The sequence below is a fragment of the Chelonoidis abingdonii genome, chromosome 7 (assembly GCF_003597395.2).
Source record: "Chelonoidis abingdonii isolate Lonesome George chromosome 7, CheloAbing_2.0, whole genome shotgun sequence".
In the NCBI taxonomy this organism is placed as follows: domain Eukaryota; kingdom Metazoa; phylum Chordata; order Testudines; family Testudinidae; genus Chelonoidis; species Chelonoidis abingdonii.
The window spans coordinates 48,741,341-48,753,741 of NC_133775.1; the positions used below are offsets into that span (position 1 = coordinate 48,741,341).

General features: G+C 41.0%; 1 protein-coding gene across 3 annotated transcripts in view; it reads right to left on the minus strand.

Moving 5' to 3' along the window:
* CDC73 (cell division cycle 73) overlaps window positions 1–12,401 on the minus strand; it is a 174,379-nt gene that overhangs the window by 44,510 nt on the left and 117,468 nt on the right. The window lies entirely within an intron of this gene.

Sequence of the window (12,401 nt, forward strand, 5' to 3'; positions counted from 1 at the left end):
AACTTTGATCAGAAAACTCTTTCACAACCACTGTTTTGGACTTAAAGTCTGAAAATTTAAAAAAATACTTCTTTGCATGTTAATGGTCTATCCAACACAATTAGTATATACCAGTCAACATTTTATCATAAGGTGAAATTGCTGATTTACAGGATTAACGTTTTCACCTTTTTAAATAAGTAAATAAAAATATCTAGCTCTCAAATAGTGGTCTTTACAAGTAAATTTCAGAGCACTTTACAAGGGAGATCAGTGTCATTAGATACGGCAACTGAGGCAGAGAGGTGAAGTGACTTGATCAAGGTTTCCCAGTAGACTAGTAGCAGAGCCAGGAATATAACCCAGGTCTCCTGAGTCCCAGTGCAGTGCACTGCTCTACTCACTGGGAAACAGTGCTTCCCCTTTTACATATGATCACGTTAACAAGATATAATATGTGAAAAAGTGGGCACCCATCTATATCACAAACCAAAACTGGTAGTATTCTCTGAATCTGCTCATGAGATGCTCTGGGCTGGAATGTTATGGCCAGGATTTTGAAAGGCATTTCTGTTCTGAAAAGTCTGTATATAAAAACTGTACCTTCTTGCTCAGTAGATCTGAGCATGTGTCTTCCACGTCTTATCTGTTTACTTTAACATAAAAAACCAAAATCTGTACCACCATTCTTTACTCCTGTTTGCTCTGCAGCACCAACACATTAGCCAAGAGTGAGCCAATTATAATTGGTTCTGAATCAACATTACAGTTGTTTCAAATGGAAGGACAAATTCTGTTCTCATTTATTCCTGTGAAACGATATTGGATATAAAATCCTTAGATAATGCACAAATGCAAAAAGGATGAGCTTAAGTTTACAGGTCTGACCGAATAAATCACTTTTTGATCTGTAAACTGAGCATACACTTCATCTGGAAGTCACTGAGACATTACAAACATTGAATCCCAAAATACCATTGTTATGAAGTGCTCCGCAACCCTAAATGGAGAACGATTTTCAAAAGTACTATATGAAAGGGAGGTCAGCACCTGCTTCCCACATGGGTATGTAAACAAGTAACACTGTGCTCTGTAACTAAGAAAATTCATCAGTAGGGGACTGAAGACCAGGACCTACTAGATCAATGACACTTTTAAAGTCACACAACCCCTCTTAATATTTCTTCAATGTAAGTTAAAACCCAATCTTGATCTACAAAACTATGTGATATGAGCATAAGGATGCATTAGTTGTCAACTTACTAAAAGGCTCAAATCCAGTCAGACATCTCTCCACTGAACTTCAGAAGAAAATGCCTGATTAATTACATACGAGTAGGACTCAGCTTAGTATACAGTCAGCTTCTACAACTTCTAAAGCAACTACTTTGCTGCTGACCTTGACACAAGGATTTAACTTCCTCCTTAGAAGAAAAGGATTAATGCTGAATTTCTCTGTGTGGTTTTCGGTTGGTTAAAATACCGTGGTCTACGCTGGCTGCTACATTAACTTAAAAGACAATTTTTGTAAGACATGCTGCATCTCTGGTCTGGACAAGCTATATTTTGCCACTGTCCTTTCAGAGTAATTATTCAACTGCACAGAAATTGGTAAGAGTCAAAGCATTGCACTCTCAGGGCAAAGCAGCAAGCCAAACTGGCAAGAGCAAAGGATGGCTATCTTAGAGAGATCCCTTGCTACTAAAGAACAGCCTGAATGTGAAACTCAACACCTATTTTTTTTTCTCCCCTGAGAAAGTTAGAATACGACTTCTGCAGTCCATCTTTACAGGAAAGTCAATGTCATGGTCTGCATGAAGACAATGTTGCCACAAAGGGGTTTTAGTTGTCCATTTTGAAGAATACTCAATGTTCCCTCCCATAAACTTAGAGTTAAAAAAAAAAATCCCAAATTAGTAAATTTCCTGAAAGGGATAGATGAAGGTGCGAGGAGAATCACAGCAAGCGCCCAGAGATAAAGACAAAAGCTCACAAACACAGAAAAAGCCACAGCTATTCAGTTTTAAACAGAGTTTTAGATCATACCCTAGCACTGTTCTTTCTCAGACTCTATAGCAACATTTTTGTATAGAAGTCCATACTGTTTGATTTTGAGAGAGTAAAGTCAGTTGTATTTAATTGTTGCCTTGTCTCCCCCCATCACATTAATATAATAATTTGATTATTAATTGAAAAACTTTTTAAAATACCAGCTAACCAACCTTAAAAAGTCATCTTATTGTGCATAAGAACATACCGCTCTTAAGATCCACCAGCTAAAAAGTGGCAATAGAAGTACTGGAAGGCGGGAGAGGAAGGAGTACAGGAATGCAGACACGACATGCCAAGTCAAAGAAGAGGTCTGCAACCCTCCGACACACAGCACGAGAGCAGAATGCAAAGTTTCAGCATTTTGTGGCAAAGGCCTGGTCTACACTACGTGTTTAAACCGATTTTAGAAGCGTTAAACCGATTTAACGCTGCACCCGTCCACACAACGAGGCCCTTTATATCGATATAAAGTGTTCTTTAAACCAATTTCTGTACTCCTCCCCGAGAGGAGTAGCACTGAAATCGGTATTACCATATTGGATTAGGGTTAGTGTGGTGGCAAATCGACTGCTATCCCACAGTGCACCATTGTGACCGCTCTGGACAGCAATCCAAACTCGGACGCAGTGGCCAGGTAAACAGGAAAAGCCCCGCGAACTTCTGAATTGCATTTCCTGTTTGCCCAGCGTGGAGCTCTGATCAGCACGGGTGGCGATGCAGTTCCAAATCCAAAAAGAGCTCCAGCATGGGCTGTATGGGAGATACTGGATCTGATCGCTGTATGGGGAGACAAATCTCTTCTATCACAGCTCCGTTACAGAAGACGAAATGAAAGCATTTGAAAAAATCTCCAGGCTATGATAGACAGAGGCCACAGCACAGTGCTGTGTGACAGCGTAACGGAAAGCCAAAGAATCAAATGGACGCTCATGGAGGGAGGGAGGGGGCACTGGACTCCAGCTTATCCACAGTCCCGCAGTCTCCGAAAGCATTTGCATTCTTGGCTGAGCTCCCAATGCCTGTAGGGCGTCAAAACACATTGTCCTGGGGTGTCAGCTGGTATATCTCGTCAATTTACCCCCCCCCCAATGAAAGAAAACGGGAAAAAAATCGTTTCTTGAACTTTTTTATGTTCACCCTATGTCTACTGCATGCTGCTGGTAGATGCGGGTGCTGTGGCAATTGAAAGCAGCATCCTCTCCCTTCCCATCCTCCCCGTGGCAGACGGTACAATATGACTGCTAGCCATCGCCATCATTAGCCGTGAGTACTCCTGGCTGGCCTCAGGCAGGTCGGCTGGGGTGATGCACTGGGTAAAATAGGAATGACTCCTGGTCATTCCCGTAGATGGTACAGAACCAGCTGGTAGGGTCCGTCCTCATCATAGCAACTGGGGCTGAGTTCCATCAGCCCCCCCCACCCTTTCATGTCTAAAGAAAAGATTCTGTACTGCCTGGACTATCATAGCAGCAAGCTGGAGGCTGGACTTGTCATCCCCCTCCCCTTATTTTATCTCACTAAAAAACTCAGTGTTTCTTATTCCTGCATTCTTTATTACTTCATCACACAAATGGGGGGACACTGCCACGGTAGCCCAGAAGAACTGGGGGAGGAGGCAATCAAATGGGTGGGGTGTGCAGGGCACCCCCCGTGAATGGCATGCAGCTCATCATTTCTGCGGGATCTGACAAGGCAGGCTGTGCTCTCTGGTTCTTCTGATACACTGGTTCTCTAGTACACTTGCCCCATATCTAGGGCAGGACTGACTCTATTTTTAGATAAACCATAAAGGAGGGATGACTCGGGGAGTCATTCCCATTTTTGTCTTTGCGCCCCCGGCCGACCTCAGCTAAGGCCAGCCAGGAGCACCCATGACAGCAGCAGATGTACAGAACGACTGATAACCGTCATCTCATCGCCAATTTACAATGGCACAACAGCAGACAGTACAGAACAATGGTAACCATCTCTGCTACCTTGCAATGGCAAATTGAATGCTGCTGTTGTAGTGCTGCAGTACCGCCTTTGTCAGCGGCATCCAGTACACATATGGTGACAGTGACAAAAGGCAAAACGGGCTCCATGGTTGCCATGCTATGGTGTCTGCCAGGGCAAGCCAGGAAAAAGGGCACAAAATGATTGTCTGCTGTTGCTTTCATGAAGGAAGGAATGAGTGACGACATTTATCCTGAATCACCCGCGACACTGTTTTTGCACCATCATGCACTGGGATCTCAACCCAGAATTCCAATGGGTGGGGGAGACTGCGGGAACTATGGGATAGCTACCCACAGTGCAACGCTCCGGAAATCGACGCTAGCCTCAGTACATGGACGCGCACCGCCAAATTAATGTGCTTTGTGTAGCCGCATGCACTTGACTTTATACAATCTGTTTTATAAAACCGGTTTATGTAAAATCAGAATAATCCCGTAGTGTACACATACCCTACGTTTCTGAAGAAAAATCACTAGACTTCCACTCTCAGGACTGGGCAAGACATACTACAGTCTTTGTCCCTGCAACATGGTGAACAACTTGAGTACTTCCAGCCAAATATATAGGAAAAATGCAACACCTAAGTGCAGTAGACTCTTATGACTAACAAATACTAACATTGCCGAATATGTTCACTGCTAGTCATTTTGGCAGAAGCTTCCAGCTAATGGCAAAGGAAGGCAAGGGAGTTAGACTCCCAATTCCCATTCAGTGAGATTGATTACCTAACTTCCTTTGCTGGGGTTTTCAATACATGTTTACGCATTGTGGTTGGATATTAGAGTCAGAAAGAGGTGGGAGACAACATCTGAGGGGAGAAATGTCTCCCCTGTGTAGCTACATCAGTAGAGTAGTTAAGTGAAAAAAGTCCAGCAAAACCTGGAAAGCAACATCCTATACTGAAGTGGATTTGGAAAGCATGACAAGGCACAATTTGCTCTCATCTGACTATATGTTAGTCACTCAATAGCAGAAAGATAAGAAATTATTTCCTAGAGTATAAAGCAACAACATCCACTAATCTTCCACATTTTAAAGGGCCACCATTTAAGCTGCATGGGGAAAATAATGAAATCTGGACGAACACTATACAATAAAGGACCTGTAAGAAAGCAGTACATTCTTGAAATCTTTGATAATACAGGACAGGCAAAAAAGAAGTCACCTATTCATTAAACAATCACTCTTCTAGTATTAGCACTGGTTAAGGAGGCAATGAAGCGCCACTAACCACACAGCTCCATTCTCTGACATCCCAATTTCACAACATGTTCTAAGAGTCCTGAGCAAATCCCCACTACATGAACATTATGTCATAGTTGTCATACTTCCAGCTAAGTTAGACAGGATGGAACTCTTCAATAAAACCACTCCTTAAATCAGTCATAGGAGTCACTAGAGACACAGAGCACACTCCATCCCCAAGGCCTGAGAGCAACAACAGCACCTGCCAGCTATACAGTGTGAAGGATGGAGATTAGGAATCTAACAGTCAGGTTTGCAAGGCAGTGCTGAGAACCAGCACAAGGTCAGCTCCTAAGAATCCCTCTCCAAGCTACTCAGGATAAATCACGTGTATTTAATGTTAAAACCATATGGCACATTTCCAAAGGATACATCTAATTTATATTTACTGTAGAACATTATGCACTTTCTTCAAAGGCTAAAAAAGAAGAATTATGACAAACTGTTGTTTTGAACAGCATGCCGTCTCATAGCATCTGTTTTCTGATGGGTAGCACACAGAAATTGGCACTAAGAAGAATCGTACATCTGATTATCTTAGTTTTGTGGTCTTGGCATTATGAATTATAATGACCAACTTTTGTTCTGTAAAACATATTTTGCAGTGTATATGTATGTGTGGTTTCTTTCTTCCATAGGCTATACATACAATGCCAGAATAATATGTATACAAAACCACCCTGAGGACGATATTAATTTCAAGGGGCACATGTTTTTCCCTGAATTTTCATCTTTATTGTAGAGCAAACCAATGGTCAATGATTCACACCTGAAGTCAAAGAAAAAATATAAATACCACCAAATTACTAGAGAATGGAAGCATTTAAGACCGTGAAGTGACAAGATATCTGATTATCTGTGCTGTAGCAAATAATTTCAACAATTCTATTTAAACGGCTGGATAATATACAAAGGTGACCAGCATACAGAAGGGGAAAAATATTTGGAATCTTCAGAGAAATGAAGAATAAAAATTAGGGTCAAAATAAGGATTGTAATGAAGGAGAGAAGTGAATTACAAAGAGGAGTTCAATCAAGATTCAAAAAGCTATCAGCAAGCTGAAGATTCATGCATGAAGTAGTACACGACCAGGAGAGAAAAAGTAGCACTTTTCCCATCGAGTAATGGAAAAAGCCAAGAACATTTTGTGAAATTGTCTCGTATTCAAAACAACGAAAGAAAAAGACTGAGCAAGAAGCAAATGAGACTCTCCTCAGAATATAGGATCAATGACAGGAAGACGGTGGATGAAATTTACTTTAGACAGCATACAAAGATCCACCACACCAAGCATTCCAACTATTCAGTAAAAACAGCTAATGAACTGCTGACAACTGATGATAAATACACCTATAAAAGACATCTTACTTTGAAATTGCTTGATTCGACCTCTTTTCCCTTTAAGATTACTGACGATTTAATCTTTCTGACCCTCACATTAAAAACTCTGCAAACCATGCAGTAGAAGAAGCAATTATTAATAACTGTTTAGAGAGTACAAGATTTCAACACTACTTGTTTAAAATTTCCTGCAGTGAGACAAATATATCAAGTTGGAAAAAATACATCTGGCACAAAAGTCATAATAAGCATGACAATTTTGCTGCCCTGAAAAAGAAAGCTGCTGAGCTTAAGTAGAGAATAAATGTTACTTTTCAATTGTAGTTTGCAAGTAAAGGTAAAGATTCTCATGTTCATTAGTTGTAGTTCAGTTTGTGTGTCAACTATCACTATAGATACATAACACTACGGTTTTCCAGGGGAAGGGGAGAGGAGATAACTTGGAAAATTTAGTTGATACAGTAAGCATCAGGAGAAGTAGCAATGATCACACCTATTGAACAAATGACACTCATTGTCTCATAAAAGTTTCTGAAAAACATGGAACTTTTTTGCTCAAAGGATGACATACCTAATTCTTATGCATAAACTGTGTTAGACTGGTAAGGAGTAGATTATGAATATTCATAAACAAAGTCAGTAATTAGTCACAAAACCCTGTAATTTCAAAAACAAATCTTCCTTAGACAGACGTCTTACACAATATTTTAATCACGAACAAGTTAGTTTAGTTTTCCTAATTTATCTTGCAAAGTTGTATTTCACTAACTCATGACTTACACACTTAACATAAGGGTCTTAATCAGCTTTCATCATCTCTTTTTCTGCTCCCACATAACTACCATTTTGCTTTTAGATATGAGTATCAGCTTAATTTATTGTTACATATTCAGATATGCAACAACGACATCCAGTGTATGCGTTTTCAGTAAAGAGTCATTCATTCCATTTCAATACTCCTTGCTCCTGTAGTATCAGACTCAACAACTCAAAATATGCATCAAGAGAACTTTGAGAAATATGCTTTAAGATTAAACTTCAACTACATAACAGAGCCTATGGTGAATGAACAATGGGTACTGTTGTATAAATTTAGATGGAATAAATGGGCCAAAGGTGTTAACATAACCCAATGTCCAACATTAAACAGTGTTAAACAACGTCCAGGGTTTGGTATACAGAGACCTCAGACTCCTTAGAACCACGGCAAACACACCACTGAAATCCTTTTAAACTTTTATTAAAGGTACAGAAAAGAGGGAGAAACAGTTAAGTCATTTGAAGAATTAAGTAAGGCTTTCATTTTAACATTTCTTTTTCCCTTTAGCTGGAGAGAGTTTTAGAAGGAAAAAAAACCCTTGTTTGAGAGTCTCTTAGTGGTATCAAAGAGGGCAGCAACTGTCCTTTCTGGGAAAAGAGAAGTAGTTAGTTGAGATGAACTAGAGCTGTTGCTGCTAAAATCTGAAACTATTTCATGCCAGGAGGTGTGTGGGATTCAGCTGGAGCTGACAGAGATGGTAGTATTATCTGGGTCCCTCTTTTTGGCCCAGTCGGTCAGGACATCTCCTAGGATTAGGACCAAAAAGGAGCAGGGGTCTCAGGTAACAGCCATGATGGTAAAGTTTGCTTCAGCAGCCTCCAACTGTTTTTCTATTCCCCTTCACCCACCCTCTCCCCTGGTCTCTTTCTTTAAGAGCACACAAAGGGAGTGATGAGTAGATTAGCCCATCCACTCATTACTCTCTCCACCAATTAAGCCTAATATCCAACTCATCAATTTTGGTTCATTAATTGCCAGTTCTCTATCTTCTGATTTTACCAAGCCTGATTACAACAGAGTTCTTGAATTATATCAATATGGTCTTTTTATTTGGACTAATTCAGTCTGTCTGGTTCTCTTGCACCTGTTTATAACATGCATTACTGAAAGTAACTTGACCTATTTTCCATCATCTTTTGTTATTATAAATTGTTGTATTATTTATAAACCTTTACATACTTTTTACAATTGAGCTCACAAAATAAATTTATTGGCCCAATCATCACAACAGTACTCAAGACCTGTACCACTGGCATAAATAAAAAATACAATAATACATCTAAAAATCTGACTCTTTGCACATAATTGAAGAAACCAAAAAATGGTTTCTGATATTCTTATGTCCTTGAAATTAAGTTTTGTTATGTTCCAGTCAACTCTTGCTTTTTCAGATTTTTTCCGTTTTGGCTTTAGAATTTCCTAAACCACAACCCGCCTCTCATCACTCATAATATGGTATATGCCATTCTCATGTTAGCTAGTGAAACTTTCAAAATTTACATACATTATATTGGTGCTCATAGGGTTTCCACATGAAAATCCACAATCTGACTTTCTCCCTTTTGAAGAAAACAGTTTTAGCAGCAAGGGACAGAGACATAAGTCTAGCTAGGCATAAAGCACTGTTTCTATCTTTAAAAGCCATCAAACCAATAAACTGTGCATGAAACCTGTACACACAACTACACCTTCCTGTCAACGTAACTCTATCTTGTCTTCCTCTGCTAGTTACACTGACTTGCTGCATCTTATTTTAATAGAGATTGCAAGTTCTTTGGGACAGTCTCTTACTATGCATTTGTACAGCACTCAGCACAACATGGCCCCAGTCTGTCTTACTTTAATACTAGTCAATATACTGAGTAGCTAGAAATTTTGAAAAATAATCATATTTGGGGAACAGTTTGCACTACAACATCACAACTTATCATTAAGGCTGCGAGTTTGTCACTCTGTGACTTTCCAAGACCTCTGTGACTTCTGCAGTGGCCAGCGTGGCTGGCCCAGGGGCAGTCTTGGGCCACCGCACCCTGTCCCCCGGCAGCAGCAAGAGTTTGGGTGTGGGGAGGGGCTCAAGGATCGGGGCTGGGGCACTGACGGGCTTGGGGCAGCGCTTACCTCCGGGGGCTCCCTGGAAGTGGCAACATAGCAAGCCAGGAGGCTCTCCCCACTGCCTCTGCCTTCAGGTATTGCCCCTGCAGCTTCCATTGGCCATGGTTCCCGGCACCTCTGCCTAGGGGCTGCAGCCCCACCCACCAGCGCCCAGGCCACTGCCACACCCCTAGAGCACCCATAGTGCCCCTGGGCTGCCCCCGGGCTGCCCCCCTGCTCCAAAGCACTCAAGTTTTAGTGACCTATCCCTAGCTTTTACTAACCCAAGATCCATAAACCTGGAAATCCTCGATGCCCAATCATCTCAGACATTGGCACCCTAACAGCAGGACTGTCTGGCTATGTAGACTACATCCTCAGGTCCTATGCTACGAGCACTATCTATCTATCTTCGAGACACCACTGACTTCCTGAGGAAACTACAATCCATTAGTGATCTTCCTGAAAACACCATCCTGGCTACTATGGATGTAGAAGCCCTCTACACCAACATTCCACACAAAGATGGACTACAAACCATCAGGAACAGTATCCCCAATAATGTCACGGCAAAGCTGGTGGCTGAATTTTGTAAACTTTGTCCACACCCACAAATATTTCACATTTGGGCCCCACAGCATGCCAACATTTTTATGGCTGACTTAGAACAACGCTTCCTCAGCTCTCGTCCCCTAACGCCCCTACTCTACTTGCGCTACATTGATGACATCTTCATCATCTGGACCCATGGAAAAGAAGCCCTTGAGGAATTCCATCAGGATTTCAACAATTTCCACACCAACATCAACCTCAGACTGGACCAGTCCACACAAGAGATTCACTTCCTGGACACTACAGTACTAATAAACGATGGCCACAAACACCACCCTATACCAGAAACCTACTGACGACTATACTTACCTACATGCCTCCAGCTTCCATCCAGACCACACCACTCGATCCACTGTGTACAGCCAAGCTCTATGATACAAACCATTTGCTCCAACCTCTCAGACAGAGACAAACACCTACAAGATCTCTATCAAGCGTTCTTACAACTACAATATTCACCTGCTGAAATGAAGAAACAGATTGACGGAGACTGAAGAGTACCCAGAAGCCACCGACTACAGGACAGGCCCAATGAAGAAAGTAACAGAACGCCACTAGCTGTCACCTACAGCCACCAACTAAAACCTCTCCAGCACATCATCAAGGATCTACAACCTATCCTGAAGGACAATCCATCACTCTCACAGATCTTGGGAGACAGGCCAGTCCTTGCTTACAGATAGCCCCCAAACCTGAAGCAAATACTCACCAGCAACCACACCCCACACAACAAAAATGCTAACCTAGGAACCTATCCTCGCAACAAAGCCTGTTGCCAACTCTGTCCACATATCTATTCAGGAGATACCATCATAGGACCTAATCAAATTAGCTACACTATCAGAGGCTCATTCACCTGCACATCTACCAATGTGATATATGTCATCATGTGCCAGCAATGCCCCTCTGCCGTGTACATTGGCCAAACCAGACAGACAGTCTCTACGTAAAAGAATAAATGGACAAAAATCAGATGTCAAAAATTATAACATTCAAAAACCAGTTGGAGAACACTTCAACCTCCCTGGCCACTCGATTACAGACTTAAAATTCACAATATTACAACAAAAACCCTTCAAAAACAGACTCCAATGAGAGACTGCTGAATTGGAATTAATTTGCAAATTGGACACCATTAAATTGGGTTTGAATAAAGACTGGGAGTGGATGGGCCATTACACAAAGTAAAACTATTTCCCCATGCTCACCTCTTCCCTCGTTCCCCCCAGTTCCTTATATCTCCTTGTCAAGTGCTGGAAATGGGCCATTTTCATTACCACTACAAACAGTTATTTTTCTCTCCTGCTGACAACAGCTCACCTTAACTGATCACTCTCCTTATAATGTGTATGGTAACACCCATTGTTTCATGTTCCCTGTGTATATATACACACACACACACATCTTCCTTCTGTATTTTCCACTACATGCATCCGATGACGGGAGCTGAAGCCCACGAAAGCTTATGCTACAATAAATTTGTTAGTCTCTAAGGTGCCACAAGTACTCCTATTCTTTTTGCAGATACAGACTAACATGGCTACTACTCTGAAACCTGTGATTAAAATATAAACTTATTTATCCTCACAAAAGCAACAGGGAGCTTCCCACCTGTCACAAATTTAACCAACTCTAGTCATATTAACTAAGGCCATTATTTTTTTTATGAAGTATACTAGTTTTTCCTCATATTCCTTAACCTAAAGTTGTCATAAGTGAATTAAATATCTTGTGAAGCATTATTCTTGCTTTTTTTGTTGACTTAATTTGCAAAATTCAGTAACTGTCAATGGATTTCCCTGTCTTTAGTCAGGTCCCAGTGTACATTTAAATGCTGCCTGCCTATTTCTAAAGTCTGAAGGAGCATTAACGTTCATAGTTTGAATTATACCAATTGACTGATGAATTGACAAAGTAATTTTCTTTAAGTCTGGTATTGTCATAATATAAATCATTACTAAAATTTGGGAAAATACCCCTAAGATTATAAGACAGATGTATACTGTGTTGTACAACCTTTTCCCAAGAAGCATGTGTTATTTTTCCTTGGAGGAATCTTCTGTGCATACAAGTTAGCTTACATTCTAATGTAGTGCAACTTGGGTGGGGGCTGGTTATTTAAAAAGAGGTTGCTTATTGCTACTATTGAAGTCATGAATTACAGCAGTGAGTGAAGCTTTCAAAATCTGTATGCCTTATCTCACTGCTCATTTGGTACCCAAATGGTTTCTATACGAAAATCCACAAACTGATTGCGCTGTT